A 20344-nucleotide genomic window follows, 5' to 3' on the forward strand; every position below is an offset into this window, starting at 1 on the left:
TATATATATATATATATATATATATATATATATATATATATATATATATATATATATATATATATATATATATATATATATATATATATATATTTATATATATATATATATATATATATATATATACAGAAACATAGGTCAGCAGTCTACAACGCCAAAGGAGGCATAGGGGTGTGGTTAGGCTCTTATCTTTTTCACTACGGTTAATGAAGTAATCATTTTTTAATATATATATATATATATATATATATATATATATATATATATATATATATATATATTGGGAAATGAGGGGCTCCGTGAAAATAAGACAGAAAATAAGGGTTGGCAGTCAAGAAAACCTCGGAAAGCAAAGGGGAGGTTGTGGTGGGTCATAGAAACAGATGAAGAATTTTTTGAGTCGAAAAGAAAGTGGTGAAAAAATGCCCGCCGGGTGGGATCCGAACCCACGACCTCGAGAATACCGGTCTGGTGCGATAACCACTACGCTACCGGCGGGGCTGTTTCCCCAGCACTTTCTCGGGTATTTATGTTAAGGTATTTTTGTTTCTTGCACTTGGGGGTGGTAGCCAGCGCCACTCGGACTACTCGGGGTGAAGGGGACCTTCTTTTTAATCCCCGGGCCGTGACTCGAGTGTCTACGACATGTCGACAGTGGTCGACCAGCGTTGAACCCTCTTAAGCTCCCTTTGGCACCAAGACTGCCAGAACAGAGGCCCTCGCTAAGCATCTAGCGAATCAGAAAATGGGAAATGAGGGGCTCCGTGAAAATAAGACAGAAAATAAGGGTTGGCAGTCAAGAAAACCTCGGAAAGCAAAGAGGCCTAATGCCTCACTACGGCCGTTAGAGACTTTTGCTCATCCAGGGCAAATTTATATAAATAAATAAATACACACACACACGCACACACACACATATGTATATATATATATATATAATGGGAAAGGAGGGGCTCCGTGAAAATAAGACAGAAAATAAGGGTTGGCAGTCAAGAAAACCTCGGAAAGCAAAGGGAGGAATGCGGTAGGTCATAGAAACAGATGAAGAATTTTTTGAGTCAGAAAAAAAGTGGTAAAGAAATGCCCGCCGGGTGGGATCCGAACCCATGACCTCTGGAATACCGGTCTGGTGCGAATATGTGGTCAATATCACCACAACCTGCACCATCCAGGAACACTCCCATTACCATCATCATCTCGCCGACGGGCGCGTTCGTTTTGGGCTCCATCTTGGCTGGTCTCTCACCAAAGCCGGTTGCACCATTGCCTTGCAATAAACGCTTCACCAGGACCCCTGGTCGACGTCTCTCAATATATATATATATATATATATATATATATATATATATATATATATATATATATATATATATATACATATCAGTGTGTCGAACCGGAAAAATACCGGTTCAGTTCCGGTTCGACAAAATCACGTACCGAACCGGTTCGCGAACCGGTTCGATAAGTTGAATTATCACTGAAATTGAAAAAAACAACCATTCAGTAGTTTAAAACGACAGTCAAATCAAAATACAAACAAAAATTCAAAATGATGCTGTTCCCCAAGGGCAGTGGCGGAATTGCAAAGCAAACGTTAAACCATTACGAGATATTAGAAAAACAGATGAAGTGGCGACGATTTACCACCTACTTTCTCGCCCACACTTTATGTTGTCCTAGCGACTATACATGAAGCCACCGCCAACAGATATGACGGTGGGATATATTTTGTGCCCTTTCCTTTTTTGTTGAAATCGCAATCGTCGGTGTGGAATCGCCAATCACGCTAACCTTAAAGCCTTAAATTTAGGTCTGCGTACTGGCGCGTTGAAATACCAGCGCTTAATACCAATGGCGCACATTTTTTATATTTGTAACAAAACAGAAAAATCCTACAACCGGCACATAAATACTACCAATGAATTAGATTATTTGGTCACCCTGAATAATTTGTTACCTTTCACCTTATCGAATGTGTGAGCCACACTTCTGTTAAAAGTAAGCTTTAGTTAACGCTCAGTCACTGCATTATTGCTCTGACCACTGCAATTCCTTTTGCGATAGCTATACCGGATGTGTGCATTACAATCAGTATGTCATCGTACCGCCTGACCCCGGCCATCGTTCCGTGTGCTACATTGCGGAATCTTATAACAGATTATGCTCTTACAAAATGAAAGGGAAATTTGACGCGCGGAGCACGAGATCGGACTTTTTTGGGTAGACGCTCTTTAATTCGTCCACAGCAGTACTCCCCTCCGGAACGACTAGCAGTAGAAGTAATGTAGCGAGTTGGGCATTCAGTACAAGTGCGCCTTCGAAAAAAAAGCAGATCTGAAAGCGACAAAACTGCAGAACAAGCAGAAAAGATGATCGCTGGGCGAATGGGGCAGTGTGAGGTACCGGCCTGGCTTTCTGCACGTGTCATCTGCTTTATTACTGTTTCTGTTTCCAAGACAAGGTCGGGGGCTGCAGTTTCCTGCCAAGAGATTAAGTGCGCCCCTTAACAGTTTTCTCTGACACATCTGTTGTTATTTGTATCTGTAAAAAACTGAACTTGTCCACTGTACTGTCCTCAAAAACTGACCACGGAACTCACTTCCTTCGCATTGATGACACGTTTGGTTGTGAAAGGCAGGACAAAGAAACGTATAGAGCAATATCCACGTTTTGGTGCTTTTTTTCACTTATTTGGTTTTACTTACTTTTTGCGTAATATTTTAAAACAACGGGATTCACCTTTTCTTTGTTGTTGTTTTCCGTGTAAACACACTTTCTTAAAAAAAAAAAAACTGGCGCATTTGTTGCCCCGTGCTATATCTCTGCTCCGAGGCGCCGCTTATGTTGCAGGCCGGCAACAGAAACGTATAGAGCAATATCCACGTTTTGGTGCTTTTTTTCACTTATTTGGTTTTACTTACTTTTTGCGTAATATTTTAAAACAACGGGATTCACCTTTTCTTTGTTGTTGTTTTCCGTGTAAACACACTTTCTTAAAAAAAAAAAAAACTGGCGCATTTGTTGCCCCGTGCTATATCTCTGCTCCGAGGCGCCGCTTATGTTGCAGGCCGGCAGACTTATTTTACCCAGCTGGTGATATTAAACGTGGATCAAAGTATTGACACACGGACGTTCTCGATTTCCATCTAATTCAGAAAAACGGTCGTGGAAAAGGGAGATCGAGGCCACCTGTTTTCAGCAGTAAACGGCTTAGCCACTGAGAAGCTCCTGCGGTCACACTTGTCAAGTATCAACAATTCTCAGGTGTCGGACCTTTTAAACAAATTATGAAATGCAAAAAGTTTGCACACATCGGGTGTAGGGTTTCGCTGTTGTGCAGTGTAGCACTCCTGCAGCCTGATTACTCCAATAGAGTCGGAGCTAGGGAAGGGCAAAGTCGTTTTATATCCCCAGCAAGCTGCCGAGAATGAGATTTCGTTTGGTCCGCTTGGACTACGCTCGCGCTTCCAGCAGCAGCAGACCATTGCTACATTGGTGTTCATTCATTTGCCCTGTTATTACATAGAGCGTGATAGTGTTCGATTGTCTGTAGGGGAAAGTGCGCGAGTGGGTACGAAGTTGATGGTACGTGAAAGAAAAAAAGGCCTGGATTGCATAGACTGTGCAATATCAACAACGGTGGGTCGAACCGTTTCGGCATAAACCGGTAACCGGTTCGGGTTCAGCGTGCTCAAAAAATAGCGGTTCGGGTTAGGGTTTTCACTTCCGGCAAAAATACCGGTTCAGTACCGGTTTTCTTCCATATATATATATATATATAAAAGTAGAGCCCGCGCACCGATGAAGACTGGTCCTCCAGTCAAAACCTTTTTGTTTTTTCTGTTTTGTGAGACGTGCGTCGGACTCTACTTGTTGATATTTCTTCTGGAAGAAAAGAAAACTTTGAACAAGGTAAAAACATGCTATATATATATATATATATATATATATATATATATATATATATATAGATAGATAGATAGATAAGAGAAGAAAAACTTCGAACAAGTTAAAAGCACGATTGTTGCCAACGTTTCAGCAAAGAGACTTGCTTTCGTCAGGGCCCCTGACAAAAGCATGTATATATATATATATATATATATATATATATATATATATATATATATATATATATATATATATATATATATATAGGGTGTCCCAGCTATCATGCACCAAGATTTAAAAAAAGAGTAAAGGCGTAACTCGAAGAAAACCTAGTGCATAATGTTTGCAGTACTGTGAAGAAGCGGAGAGTAAATTTTTCGTTAATGAGACTTAATTAACTAATTGTAATTAATTATCTAACTCGAGAAATACTGTCATAATCACTAAAGTGTCAATGAGGCACTTGTAGGTAACCACGAGGGGCATCTAACTGCGCTATTTTCAGCGACGAACTAATTGCGTACACATTTATTCTGACTGATAAAGGAAACCCGCGAAATATGAAAAATACCACGTGACGGCGCCTCCGCGCGCACCGTAAAGCAACGCCCTCAAACAGGCTGCCTCTGACTTAGCCAGAATGAAATAGACAAAAGAAAGAAAGAAGAAACCACGACCGAGTTTATTTCTTATCTGCACACGCGTCCCGCGAATCTTGCTGCTGCTGCTCCTTCCATGCATGCTATTATCAAGGTGATGCGCTGTCTCTTCGGGCGGGTAACACGCGAAGCAGTTGCTTTCAATCACCTTTGTTTGGGGATGCTGCTTTACAATGCGCGCGTAAGCGTCGTCACGTGGTATTTTTCATATTTCGCGGGTTTCCTTTATCAGTCAGAATAAATGAGTACGCAATTAGTTCGTCGTTGAAAATACCGCAGTTAGATGCCCCTCGTGGTTACCTACAAGTGCCTCATTGACACTTTAGTGATTAGGACAGTATTTCTCGAGTTAGATAATTAATTACAATTAGTTAATTAAAGTCTCATTAACGAAAAAATTACTCTCCGCTTCTTCACAGTACTGCAAACATTATGCACTAGGTTTTCTTCGAGTTACGCGATTTCTCTTTTTTTAAATCTTGGTGCATGATAGCTGGGACACCCTGTATATATTTATTATATTGTCTATTAGCTGCTCCAATCCTGCGCTGTCCTAATATATTCTTTCCCAACAAACTTTCTTATATCTTCCTCCCAGGTAAGCTGTTGTTTTAGGTAGTGTCATAACTGTTTAGCTTATGTTTTCCACCAATCTCCGCACACACAGACAGACCGAGAGACAGACAGAGGGCGAGACAATTCTATTTCACAAGTTTTATAATGTGTATAAGTAGGCCGTCTATTGTCAAAGATAGTGTATAATGACCCTAGTGAGGAAGGCTGGCATTTTAGATCATCAATTAGTCGTTATAAAGGGCAGACTCGCGATCAGGACAGAAGCTGCTTCCTTCTTTTCTTCTAGAATGCATGTTTTCAACGAGTGGCAGCCTTTGTAATTTTTGTCAACCCATCGAGGCGCTGGACAATTAACGGTCGGGCTCACTATCCGGAAGGGTAATTACTCCAGCGACATCCCGACGCCCAAAACAAGCATCGCGTGATCTAGTTATGCTAATTCTCGTCTACCACAACCCTTGAAAAGGCTGCGGTGGCTTTCTGATGGGAACACGATACAGCCTCCTCGGGCCATTAAGCCCCGACGCCACTAATGATCGCACGCCTCTTCCCCGACGCCGGGCCGGCTTTAAGCATATACCGACGAGAAAAGGCGCGCGCTTTCACCGATCATCCTTGAGGAGTTTTGTTCGGTGTTTTTGTTTTCGATCCGTGCGAGGCTTTCAGCGCGCGGTCCCTCGGGCGGAGGCACGCCTCTCGGCGATGGCATTGACGTCGCTTTCGGCGAGCGCATCTCTAATGGATCGGCGTAAGCTTCCGTGAGACAACCTGGGATGCAGGCGTTTGAAAACGTTATATAAATCGTTGACACTCCTTTCGATTACGCGATTTTTGGCAGAGGGGAATGGGCGACGCAAGGCAGCGCCACCCAAGGTGTTAACGCCGTCAGAAGACGACGAAGACGGCAGTGGCGCTTAGCGTCGCGCTCCAGCATCTGCGATGACGACGTAGCTGGGTGGGGCACGCTGCTCAGGGTTAGGGCTACTGAAGTATGCAGTGTTACGATTCAGCGCGCTGCTATTCTGTGCGCGCGTACTGCACGTTTCATGCAGTAGTCTTGCGCTCTGTGGTAGAGCCTACCCTCCTCATGGGCGCCTGCGGCGCGGGGCCCGTTGGCGGTGACTCAAGCTGTTGCAGCTACAAAACACGAAGTCAACGGATCTTCATGTGTTATGGATCTTCACGGATCTTCACTGGAGTTATGTCCCGGTGATGCGGACGCCACAGCCGAGATCTCCTCTACCCCCTCTCTCAGACTCAACGAGCACCGTTGCTGCCGCCCCTCATGAACTCGGAAAGAGTGTTGTGTTGTCGGTACTATTTTCGGGCCGTCTGCACAGAAGCACCGGGAAAGCCGCGCAGCAGTTAAGGCTACTGTTTATAAAACCCACTCTCTCGGTGGATACTTTGAGTTCATTTTGCAGCAGCGAATACATGGTGTCGCTCTGCTAGAGTACCGCTGTAACCTCGCCCGGGAGGGGTTGTATTGCTTCGGCTCATCTCTCGCCATGCTGTAAACAAGTTCAGTTTGCCCTCGGCTTCTTGGCGTCATCACCAAGGCAGCAACCTTTTCTGGCCGCCCACTACCACGCTGCCTCACATGACGGGGGCGACGGAGCCCGGTTCGGGGACGCCTTCCCCAATGTAACAGCAGCTAATGCTGTACTGTATATTGAAGCACGAGTTCTTCCTCTGCTAAACAAGTTCCCCATACTTACCGTAAAAGCCTTTCTGAGAGCCTTAAATTCAGGGGCTAACACTCTGCAGTCGCTCTTTAACGTTTAGCCGGGTGCCTTTTATGTGCGCCAGTGGCCCAGATCATACCACCCTGAAAGTGCTTTTGTACAGCCTTATTTCCCCGTTTGGTGTAGAGAGAGAGAGAGAAAAAATATTTTTATTTCTCCAGCATAGGCTGATGTGTGGGCGTCGCCCTGTGGAAGGCGTCCCTAGTCCGGGATGCCTTGACTTCGGCTGGCCGTCCGTGCTCGGGTCACCAACTTAGGCTGGATATTCGGGTCCGGGCTGGCCAGGGAAGCCCTCCACTGCTCGAAGGTTGGGTTGGAAAGCGGGGGCAAATAAATAGGGTGACTCATCTCCTTCATAGGAGAAGTGGGACAGTGAACTTGTGAGCTCGGACCTAAGTAAGCAGCTTTGGCTCGGTGATCGGGCGAGGACGGCAGGCCGCACCAAGCGAGTCCTGTACTGAGGGCCCCGCCGACATTTCAGCTCGATCTCACTGTTCAAGAAAGTTTGTTTAATTACCTTTTTACGTTTTTTTTATTTTAAATCCATACATCCATTTTCAACGTATTTAATTTACCCGTTATACCTCGGTGGAACGGGAAGGGTTTCAGTTCTTGAGCCCGTTTTAATAAAGTCCCTCGAAGGAAACGAGGCGAGGTGCTCATACACACCGGGCGTTACCTCAGAGGGAGAAAACAACGACCGAAGCGCCTCAAAGCCAGCACCAATCCAAACATACACCGAAATCTTATCCCACTACAAAAACGACCGCCGTCGCTTCCCGCCACCTCATGCACAATTAACACGCTACGAAGAAACCACTTTCCGGCGCCTCCAAACCAATTCGTATCCCCATAACACTCTACTGACCGCCAAGTACCCCACCCAATACCCTGCCACCTGTAACTTTTGCCCTGTTGCTGGCACCCTATACCAAGTGGTATGGGAGTGCCAACAGACCCCTGCTTTAACCCCAAATCCCAACCCTACCAATGAGCAGTAGGTGGAGCAGCTGGCCGGCTCCGAGCTCTCCGACCAGCGCCGACTGGTGGAACGGGCCTGGACGGCCAGCCAGCTCCAAGGCATCTTGGAATAAGGATGCATTTCACTGGGTGGAGGCCCTAAGAACATCCTCCTGCTCATTACTAAAATAAATGTTTGTCTCCCTCTCTCTTCTTCTCATCCTCCTCTCTGTATACTGGGGCATTTCCATAGCATGCGAGCCAATCTTGCAAGCTCGGGGCAGTGTTTTTATTCACCGTGTCTACGATGCATTTACCTAGGTCGCTAACGCTGCCCGCGGCCTGAACATTTTTGGGAATGCGAAGTGGCGTTAGGCTATGTAGCGTCATATTCAAACAACCCGCACCGGCGTGCGTCCCAGGGCTATAGCCGCACCTGGTCAGGCATTGTATAAGGCGGCCGCTTTTCTGATGGAGGCGAAAAGCAAAAACGCCCGTGTGTACGAGATTTCGGCGCACGATAAAGATCCCCAGGGGGTCAAAATTTATCCGGAGCCCTCCACTACGGCGCGCCTCATCGCCTGCGTTGCGTCGGCGCGTTAAACCCCACAATCAATCAATCAATCAATCAATCAATCAATCAATCAATCAATCAATCAATCAATCAATCAATCAATCAATCAATCAATCAATCAATCAATCAATCAATCAATCAATCAATCAATCAATCAATCAATCAATCAATCAATCAGGCATTGTATAAACTAATACTTTCGTGATGGTGCCAATCAAGTTCCTTTAGAATGACGTTGTAAGTATTGGCGGTGAGCGCGAACACGGGCGGCGCTGCGGAGCGCGCCTCCGTGACGTCGGCTTAGGGATTCTCGCATTTGTCGTCTGCTTCACTCAGGCTCGCTCTCCCTGCTGTTTCCTTACGCTCGGTCAACGCCTCGTGCTTCTCCGCACCAGAATTGGCGTGAGGGTAACTTTTTATCCCAATAATAGTATTACAATCGTATACACTAGCTCATGTTGTGAGTTAAAGTATAGTTTTTGATACCGCTACGGAAGAAACATTGCCGACGTCACCCCATTCCTCGCGAAACCGATCCTGTGTGGAGCGCGAAAAGTCGGAGCTAGGCGTCAGCTTCTGTATGAAGCCATCTTTCGAACAAAGGGAACAGTCAGCTGCTAATAACCAACAACAGAGAAAATGGACGACCAAAACAAATTCTAGGCCTTCAAAGCTGCCGGCGTTGGCAGAAGGCATTACGATTCCTGGTAATCATATGTAAGGTGAAACAGTATTTGCAACCTCGCCGAACGCTCGAAAGAATTGTATTACATCACTTTACGTTGTCATGGGGTGAAAGTATGCCAACATGCACTATGGGCCCCGCAAAAACTGCAGGTTGAGTTCCAAAAAACCCACTGTGTGCCTAGGCGCGTGGTGGTTTTATACCGGGCTTCCAGTATGGAGGTTTATTGAGCAAAACGAGTCACGTCTACGTTAAAGATACAGTAACACTATGTTTGTTAAGACCTGGAGGGATATTTTGTTACATTTTCCACAGCCATATCTTCCAGATATTCGGATATGCGTTATAGGAAAACTGCACTTAAGAGGAGGAGGAGTAGGAGGAGGAGGAGGAGAAAACTTTATTTAACAATGAAATCGAGCTGGTTAGTGGGTCGGGTCCTCAGTCCAGGACAAGATAGTAAAAGTAATTTTCTACGATTCATAGAACGCCATCCTGAGTAGAGTAGGGTTTGTTCTTTGCTCCTGGAACAGTTGGAAATGAGTAAAGAGTTGCTTGGAAATATTAATCGGTTGCGATTCTTGTAATATATGCAGGTATAGTATTTATTCCGTTAGTTAGTGAATATATCATGCCTTCAATACCATAATCATGTCACCATTGTTCGGGTTGAGAGTCAGTTCGTTATGAAAACGATGGTTACGATTGAAATTCGGAGTACACAAGCCGCCTTCGAGTACTGTGGACAACGTTGTTTGGGGCGCGATCGCGGTGGCGTAGCACAAACCTTCTCATTGTATTTGCATGTGAATAAACAAAGGACGCTGCGGATATGCACCTTCTTGCACACAGCCGGAATGAAAGCCAATTTGTGAAGGTGGGAATGTATGCCATACAACCTGAAGAAAATATCCACAGTATCTTTGTGAGCCTCCCAAACATCCCAAACCTCCTAATACGAGGTTTGTGACGGTGCAGAAAAATTAAAATGTTGGGCACAAAAAAAAGAAACATTATTCTGATACAAGACAACAGCAACGAAAGAAATAGAAGACAGTCGTTTTATTTCCTGCTGTGCGATGCGCGCGTGTAGGGCCCCGCTGTTTGGTACGTAGAATTAAACTGTTGATTCTTCAGAAGAGCATCTCAAAAATAGTGCAGGGAATCCTACGCATTTGAATACTTATCGAGAAGCTAGGAGTGCTGATCCTCGCGAATAAGCTAGAAAGGACGAGTTACAGCCGCTCTTCTGACCGATGCTCTGAAGAAAGTTGTTCTCTATCTCCTCGTGGGTTGCAAACTTGTGGGGGATACAGCTTCAAATTATTCAGATGCGTCAGAAGCTGGTAAAGTAACTTAACCTTTATAAATACAGTTTTTAATGCACTACAGCAACAAAGAGAGCGATTTCTAGCACAGACACTGCCGCCCCTCACAAGCGGAGTGTAGCAGACGACAGCGGCGCGAGTCCCTAAGCCGACGTCAGAGCCAGGGGGCGCCACTCAAACATCTCACCGCCAATAGTATCAAATGCGCCCTTGAGGTTCAGCATGAAAGCCCGCTTCTTGACTGTGTCGAGACTTCTCCAAGGAGAACACGGCATCTGCCGCACACCCCTTGCGACGCAATTCCTTTTGATGGTTTCGCAACGTCGGTATTATCAGAAGTCCAAGCAAGGCGACTGAAGACCACAGATTCCACCGCCTCCCTTCAGAGGATGCCAGTGTGCAGGAGCTTGATCCACTTGGGTTCTTTGCGTACTCGTAAGAGGGGGCACCAATGGCTGTCTTTTGGTCTTAGGGGATCTCGCCCGTGTTCCATACTGGGTTGTGGGCGCTGAGAAGACAAGGATGCTGGAACACTTTTATGTCTTGGAGCATAGAATAGGTCATACCCTGCTCTCCGAGAGTACTGCGCCCACTCGCCATTGATTGTACAGCGGATTGCAGGTCCCCTGAAGTAAGGTACATGTTGCAGAGCACTGGGGTAAGTGCATCGCGTAGCGTAGAAGCAGTTGCACCCGCGTCACTGGGAGCTTTCATGGTAACAGATGACAGCTCGGCCTACTGAGGCACCGTGGAGCGTAAGAGTCAGGGGTGGGGCAGGGTCTGTTGCTGGCTTGGACGGCAACGCGTTACTGTGAAGCACCAATGAATACACAGGATAGCAAAGAACTTTATCTTGCAGAGAAGGGGGTGCGGTTCCTCCGTCCAGGAGGCCAAGTGATCACTTGCCGATCTCTAGCCACAGGCAATGAGCACGCACATCGAGAAACTCGGAAGCTCACTTTAAACTCAGTTTCGCTTTCCCTCTGCGTTCTTCACAATTGTTCATTCTTTGGAACTATAATCACAGTGGGAGTGTGCCTGGTCGGTTGAGCTCGTAACATTCGAGAGATCGCGTGACAAAGTTTTCTCTGCCTTGCCCTCCGCCGCATCCCAAAGGATCCCCGCGAACGGTTAGGAAGGATGATTAGGTGTCCAGCCAGAAGCCTATACCCAGTCATCTAATTGACAGGTGGAAATAAAAGACACTTCTCTCTCTCTCTCTCTCTCTCTCTGTGTGTGTGTGTATCGGAGTTGGAAATTTCTATAGTTTCAGCCGCAGACCTCCAATCAGGAAGGAAAGAGAGAAAGCAAACACATGTGCAGAGAGCGACGCGTTTCCTCCCGCGTTTACTTCTCCGAAAAAAAGGTCCGGCTGCAGCTGTCAGGGACACGCACGAAGGCTACTAGGCCGGTTTTGGAGTGGAAAAACATAGGTCCGCAGAACAGAACTCACTCAAACTCAATCACAATTTTTTCCTTCACACTGTAGTCACCCAAAAAGCCCGTCTGTACTCAAAATCAACCGCACTCACTCACCCCATACTCATTTGTAATCGTACTCATCCGTGTTCAAACTCGTTACTCCTTACGAGAACTCAATCAGCACTCCCTCGTACTGAACACTACTGTACTCACTTGCGCTCATACTCAATCCTTACTCAAACTCTTAGTCGTCACGAGTACGCGTAGTCAATCTGTACTAACTCGTACGCTACTCATGTGTACTCACTTGTACTAATACTCAATGTGTATTTACTCGCACTCGTACTCAGTTTGTACTCCCTTTTACTCAAGCTTCACTCACGTTTACTCGTATTCAAAAGTGTTTCTACTAATTTGTTCGCGCAATCAACCACTCGCATTAACGCGCTAAACTAGGTACATTGACCTATAATTTGAACGGAGCAAGTACAGTAAAGCCACCATGCCTGTCTTGCACCATGCCTGTCTTTGCTTTTACTATGGCAACTCAGAAGCGAGCTAGTGCCGAAAGCCACGACAGAGAAAATAGCAAGGGCGGCAGTTTTCTCTCTTATCAACTCATTTTGCCCTCATCAACAGGGGCGCTGCGGCACCGCGAAATGCGTGAGACTCGTGCACGCACGTCGCGATGCGAGTGCGCGATCAAACTCACAAGCTTGTACTCGCGCGTACTGTACTCGTGAGTACTACTCGCGAGTGCAGTACTCATGCATGGGTACTGCTCGGGAATACTGCTCGCAAGTACATTATTCACGATTACTACTTGTGAGTACTACTCGCGAGTACAGTATTTATGAATACTGTAATGAAGAGTTCAGGTACTCGCGTCTGCACTCACTCGTCATCGTACTCACATTTTTTGTATCAGCATGTGCTCACTCTTCATCGTACTCATTTTTTTCTGGGTCTGTACTCACTCATCATCGCACTCAATCGTGAGTTTGAGTACAAATGAGCACAAATGAGTGTACTCACGAGCCAAGTTTCAGGATCCCTTTAATTGCACCTACAGGCGAGTAGATAATTAGAGAGACGTCGATCGCGGACACTTCAGGCCCTTATCTTATATTTTCAAGGTGCACTTGTCCGGGAATATATTGTGCAGGACAAATGAGCGAAAGCTGGTGCGGGTCTACCGCTCCCATTCGCACAAATATCTCCACTCCCTCCTCAACTCCATTTCCGCGGGAAAAGCTGCGTCGCTAATGAAAGCAGGAACTCGGCCCGTGGGTCGCCAACAGAACCGGAAATCAATATTGCTCGCTGCCAGGCGCACACACTCACCCCTTCCGTCCCTCCTCGCTGAAATTAATCACTTCCGGCTTATCGCTGGAGAAAAGAGGAAAGTAGAGGCGGCCATTTTTCTTGTCCACAGAATGCGGGCCACATGTAGGCCCGTATATACTATAAGCCATGCGGTTTCATTACAGGCGTTTTCGCTTGCCTCAGTGCGCGGGAGGAGCATGGGAAACCGCAGCTGGAGGCGTTTCGCCGCGGTGAGCGCGGGCTTTTTAAACCGACGTCGGAGGCTATTGGAAAACGTTCCGATGGGAAACGAGAAGGAAGGGAAGAGGCCGGTTCAAAGAGTTTCTCCTCGAAGAAATTCATGGGGGCTTTGAATGAGGCGGCCTTGTTGGCAAGTTTAGGGAGAGCCCGCAAGTAGGGCGAATATGTTTTGGTGGATAATTGATGCTCGCTGGATCGTAAGGACGCGCCGTTATCGGGGAATGCTGCGCGCAGGCTATGTGGGAGAACTCGGCGGTATAGCATGGCTGAGAATTACCGAACGCGACTGCTGATTAATATTGTTTACGTTAGGCATTGTATGCCGTATGCGTTATGGATTTTTTTTCGTGACAGTGTGTTTTATCTTTTTTGAGTTGAATGCGCACAATTTTAAAGAAGGGACGGTATTTCGTGGCTGGATTTATTCAATGATAAACTTTGCAGCATTTTATACCGCGTTCCGGGGGATCCAAATTCAGTGTAACGTATGCCTTAAAATGTGCAACTAGGTTAATTTACCAGATTTAGGGGGAATCTCGAAGGTGAAGTAAGTTTCAGTGAAGAAGAGTTTGACATACACCTCGATGCAGCCGTACGGCTGCGTTGAGGTGGATTTCAAACTTCTGGTTAATTAACACCTGGTCTATTAACACCAGCTCAATTCTGGTCAATCAACACCGGTCCTTCACTTCGAGTTGCTGATTAATTCGCTCTCGCGCTACAAACGACTAGCCTCCTGGTTAGCTCAGTTAGTAGAGCTACTGCTCCGGTTAAGCGGTGGTCCCGGGTTCGAATCCTGTACAAGGACGAATTTTCCTTCAACTGCGAGATTTCTGACAACTGAGGTTTCTGAGGTTTCGGAGCTTTCCTTTGTAGCTGTACGGCTGCATTGAGGTGGATTTCAAACTTTCCTTCGCTGCAACTAGGTTTATTAAACTTTATCTTTGCATACTCCGCGCGCGCGCGAGATAGAAAGTTTGTGTGTGGGTACGTGTGCGCGCACTTCCGTGTGTGTACTTCGGGGTTGTTGTTTTGTTAGTTAATGGGCTTCACGCTGACTCATATATCTACTAAAATATTGCTCTGCAGTGCGTCAAACGTATATCGGCTCGTCGCTCGCTCGCTCACTCACTCACTCACTCACTCACTCACTCACTCACTCACTCACTCACTCACTCACTCACTCACTCACTCACTCACTCACTCACTCACTCACTCACTCACTCACTCACTCACTCACTCACTCACTCACTCACTCACTCACTCACTCACTCACTCACTCACTCACTCACTCACTCACTCACTCACTCACTCACTCACTCACTCACTCACTCACTCACTCACTCACTCACTCACTCACTCACTCACTCACTCACTCACTCACTCACTCACTCACTCACTCACTCACTCACTCACTCACTCACTCACTCACTCACTCACTGGTGTTTCCGCTTTTCGCTTCCATCTGAAAAGCATCCACCTCGGCCGGGATCAAACCCGCGTCTTTGGCTCAGCAGCACAACGCCTTAGGCGATGCGCCGCCATGGCAACATTCTGGGCATGAATACTTCGGGTCCATCGCGCTTTGATCGATGTACCTAAAGAAGGAGATGAAACTGCATTACCGTTAATTAGTACACTCTCTAAGTATTTCCCTTAGAAGAACGCGCGAGTAACGAGGACTTAAGAACACACAAACGACGAGACGCAGCGCAATTTACAACTAATTAGAGAAAACATCAATATGAAAACAATCCCAAGCCAAAGTCAATCCTAAGCCGCAGGAGAGACAAATGATGCCACAATAAATTTTTCGCAGAGATCACCAGAGAACGCAATCTCCGAAGACATGATTTTTACAGACGCCTTGCTCATGTCTCTCTTTCCCTGCTTCTGCGAAATGGAAATGTACAACGAGAGCTTGCTTATGGGCTGGTTGGTACATTGTTGATTAGGAAACACTGCACTGAGCTAACATCGACGAAGGGCGATAGTCGATGGACCAAGGCCAGTTATCTTTAGAAGAACGGAAAGTTGGGCTAGTTGGTATGTGTTCATCGTGGTGTTTTCAGGGTTTGCGTACTTTACGTTTGGCGTGTCTTGTATCTTATATTTTTTTTCTGCCGCATGTACCTCGACCGCTGTTAAGTCTTGTAATGGTGTGTATAATGGGGGAGGGAATCCGACCACGTGTACTCTGGATGGTATATATTTGTATGTTTTTCAATAAACGAGTAGTTGCGAGTAAGCGCCGTGTTGTCTACTTCTTCCTTCGTCCTTGTGTTTTTTTGAGCGCTTCTGTATTCCACCACGATGAACCAGTTATCTTTCTTTGTTCCCGTTTCCGTGTTTTCCGAAAGGGTCGAAAAAAAAAAAGCCAGTTGGTAGTTGCGCTTTCGTATGTGCGCACCTTGGGTCTCACTGTCCTTCGTTCACAACAGCCCAGCGCAGTGTTTTGTAATTGAAAATGTTCCGCGATTTCCCGCACTTCCGCCTGTTAGCCTGTGAAGCATACCCGTGTCGATAAAAACGGAACTACACTTGCAGGTGTGGCAGTGATTAGCGAGATGGCAGAGCACGTCACTGAAGAAAAAATACAAGGCTGGTTCATGAAAAAGAGTGCTTTGTCCCGATAACAATGATATTAATCTGATCTCGAACTTCCAACAAATAATGGAGATATTAGGGAAAAAAGCTGAAGCACAGGCGACCTCCCCAGCCACTCACCGACGACATATCTGTGACGTCACAGGATCTTGGTTTGTGTGATTGGCTACCGCCGACCTATGGCACCGTGAAGAAACATGACAGGGCGACTGTAGTCGGGCCTATAGTTACGTTTGATCTTATCACTTGGGTGCTAATGAGCAGTTAAAGCACTGGTAACCAGGTTTTCAGTGTTGACCTCTATTCTGTAACTCCTACCCATAAGAACTTGCCGCCCTGCGCGCTGCTTTCGTCTACATAATCGAGCAACCAGCGCGTCGGTGGGAAATCTTCACGGATTCTCGGGCAGCCCTTCAGTGCTTAAAATCGTACCCGAAAGATCAGCTTGTTTTCGACAACAATGCATTGCACTCACAAGATCTAAAGGCACACCGTCATGGGGAGCATCAGTGGATTCCTGCCCACTGCGGTATAACTGGGGGAGAGAGAGAGAGAGAGAGAGAGAGAGAGAGAGAGAGAGAGAGAGAGAGAGACTTGATTGAAGACCAGCGAGGTTAGCCGAGCCGTTGCGCTGGATTGCTACGCTATATGATAGAAGAAAAAAAGAAAGAAAGCAAAAAACAAAAGAAAGAAAGACAACAAAAAAAACTATAAAAATGAAAATATGTAATTTATGCACCCGAAGACTTCAATCACAAAACTTTGCCTAGTTCTGCGCTCTGAAGAAACCACAAGAGAGCTTTGATTGCACGTGCAGCCTGACTGAGATCCCACCAAGGTCCCAAAACAGCCCTCAGTTCAAGTCGCGCACCAAGCTGCCTGCACAAAGACAAAACTTTGTAATAATTTTTCCATTGTGCGCATGGCTACGTCTGTACGCGTTTGCGTCGTTGTGTACGCTTTGATTCCTTTTCCTTGTTAGGCGCTCTGCGTTCCTGGGCTCCATTCGCTCAATTTTTCTTGTCTTTTGCTTAACTTTATTTCGAGTTTTTTCCTTGCACTACATTGCGTGCCATTTTTATTTATCTTTTCTTTTCTCTCTATTGCTGCTTTCCCGATTTCTCACATTCACTTCACTGCATTGTAATCATCCCCATCTGGCGTAGCAAGCACTGCCGCTAGCAGAGCTGACCTCTCCAGCCCACATTAAAGAGCTCTCTCTCTCTCTCTGCACAAAGATAATATTAGTTCTTTCCTGTGCACGGCGTACTTTGGGCAAACACATATGACATGACGAATGTCTTCTCGTGAGTTACATGTGGAACAAAAAGGTGAAGATGCTGGGATGCCAAGGCGAACACTGCGGCATCGATCGTGCATGACCTGCACGGGCCAGTGATACCGTATACCGTTCTCCAGACGAGATGCTTCTGCTCTTGCATCCCAGGCTGCCTGGAGCTTTCAGCGATCTATGTGGGCAGTTGCGCCGCAAAATTACGCGCCGCTTCACTCCATAGACCCGCACGGGACCTTAAGGATGCCTGACGAACTGTCCAAGCATGACGAAGCGGTTCTTCACCGCGTGCTGCTAAATGTCGCTTGCACAAGTTACTTTCGCTTCGGGATCAAAGAGGCTGCTTCCCCCTTCTTCACTCTTTGTGGCGTGCGCGAGGGCTTGAACCACGCATTAAGAGAAAGTACGCGGTATAGAGCAGCTAGATCGTCCCTTTTAGTGTTCTTGGGCCTTCCGCTTTCTAGAGGACTAACTCTAAGTGACGTGTTAGGCCCTTGGTCTAACTCTAAATGGGCATTTCGCGCCACAAAATCTCTATTGTCTTTCCTGAGAAGCACAGGGCTGCATCAGACTCCCTAAACAGGACTCTATTAATGAGCGCATCATCGTCATCATAGGCATCATAATCACCACTTTATTAAGTTCATTTTTTTTTCTCACACATCTGGTGTAGTAAGCTAGGCGCCTTGGCCAGGCTAAGCTCACCAGTATCATGAAAGGCCATTCTCTCTCTCTCTCTCTCTCTCTCTCTCTCTCTCTCTCTCTCTCTCTCTCTCTCTCTCTCTCTCTCTCTCTCTCTCTCTCTCTCTCTCTCTCTCTCTCTCTCTCTCTCTATCTATCTATCTATCTATCTATCTATCTATCTATCTATCTATCTATCTATCTATCTATCTATCTATCTATCTATCTATCTATCTCTCTCTCCTACTCATAACACGTCCCTGAGGCGCCAAATTTGAAAGTTTTCCACCTTTTCTTGCGGTTTTTTGGCCGAGAAAACGTTTTTGGTCGCTGGGATAAAGCTGAGTTAGTTACCAAATGCTAGTTCTTGAAAACTGAGCAACGTTCTATTTTGTCTTCCTAGCCTTTCAAACGGGATGTTCATGCTCCCTGAGCCCAACATCCTTACAGTGCCCTGCTTGTCCCATGCAGATTCTGCCGCATGTGGTAGGGATCGTGTACACGACTGAATCGCCGCGAGACACAAACAAGGTTCTGCGCATGCTTGATGGAGCACCCCCAATGGTCCGCCTCTTCCGCTTTTTGCGCTCGGCACAGCTGATGCCAGCCAATTTATTCGCTGCATAGAATGCAACTCCAGCTTCATAGCGGCTGCCCGCGCTCTTGGGGGAATGCGACGTACCATGTACGTAAGGAATGACTGCCACAGTTTTTTTCTTTTCATGGCTCTCTCCCAGCGGGGGTGCTCCATCAAGCATATTCGCTGGTGCTCGGGCCTTGCACAAAGTCTGTCGTACACACAATCCCTACTACATGCGGCCGAATCTATATCGATCACACAGGGCGCCTCTTTCAGTGTTAGGCCACAGGAGGCACAAATACGCTTTAAAAGGGACTTGCACTCTCTACCTGGCTAATCACAGCAAGACATTTGCATCTTTGAAAGGTCCATGAAGATATAATACAACGGTGTCCGATTTAAAACTCTCCTTTGGTAATTCACCCAGCTTTTTTACAGCCACGAAATGCGTCCTTCAACAAAAGAAAAAAAAACTGTGGTTGATTCCTCTGTCACAGCAATCGGTAAAACACGAAAGTAAAATGTGCAGTGAAATCTGCAGCTGAATATGATTTGCGGGTCGGCGGCTGCCTTGTGGGAGTGCTTGGCGAGCGACGTCCTTCTGGCGGGTCGCTTCGGCAAAGGTGTACTGGCGTCATTTCTGTGACGGATATGACGTCAGTGAAATCTGTGTGTTCCGGAGTAAAACACTTTCGTGTTAAAAAACGCAAGGACTATTGAAAACACTTTAAAAATTTGCGCTACGGTGGCGTAATATGGGCGGGAGTGACATAATATTGGCCAGCACTACCAAACCTCCTGGTGGGCTCACCCGCCGTGAGGAGGTGGCGCTACGAAGGATTCGCGTCGGGGCTGCTCTTACACCAGCGGTCACCCCCACCTGGCCCCCGGATCGACGGGCTCCGTTTGGCTGGACATGTCCATTTTGCACCACGTCGGCATCGACCGCAGACATTCACCATCTTCTGTGGACTTGCCGTGCCCTCCAACGCTCCAGACAGCAAGTACTACATAGTGTGGGACTCAACCCAGGCCGGCCTCCCGACTACAGACGCTGGCTCTTTGGGCCGTATCACCGGAGCCTTTTAGACTTTCTCAGTGAAAACTTCCTGTTTATGTACATTTAAACACGCTCGCCTCCACCGTTTTATGCTGCAGAGCAAACTTTCGCAAAAAAAAAAAAAAAAAACAAAAAAAAAACATGGTCATCCGTCTGTTCACTGCACGTTAGCGTTGAAGTGATACAATAAAACGGAGCTTTTGACCATATCGAGCTTTGATAAGGTTCTGCTTTAATCACTGTGCACACCGGTCGTCCTGGAAACTCCGCGACGTCTCTTCCACGCAACCGCGGTCCTCTCTCGAGTATGTCTCTCGGTCTCCACCCTTCCACTCTCCAGTTGCCGTAGCGATCTCGCGTTGTACCGCGCGTGACGGCAGTCGCCGAGACCGCTCAAGCCCGCTCGCAATTTTCTCCACTCTGCAGGCGCACAATACACACGAGGACAGAAAAAATTCCATCCCTTCCTAAAGAAAGTTGAAAGAAGTGTGAAAGCTAAAAGTGCGCCCAGTCTTCGCTGAAAGTGCGTCCAGTCTATCGTCAAACATTCAAAGACTCAAATCGCAAACGAAGAACGAGCCCTTGAGACGATCTTTAGCGCACTAAGTAATCATATCTATGAACGATTGTAACGTATACCGATGTGTGGTTCATTAGATAAAACTATACTACTGCACTCCTTGTTCATGATCGTTGCTGATTGATTGATTGATTGATTG

The sequence above is a fragment of the Haemaphysalis longicornis genome, unplaced genomic scaffold (assembly GCF_048455015.1).
Source record: "Haemaphysalis longicornis isolate Haplotype H1 unplaced genomic scaffold, Haemaphysalis longicornis Haplotype H1 scaffold_5, whole genome shotgun sequence".
NCBI classification, from domain to species: Eukaryota; Metazoa; Arthropoda; class Arachnida; order Ixodida; family Ixodidae; genus Haemaphysalis; species Haemaphysalis longicornis.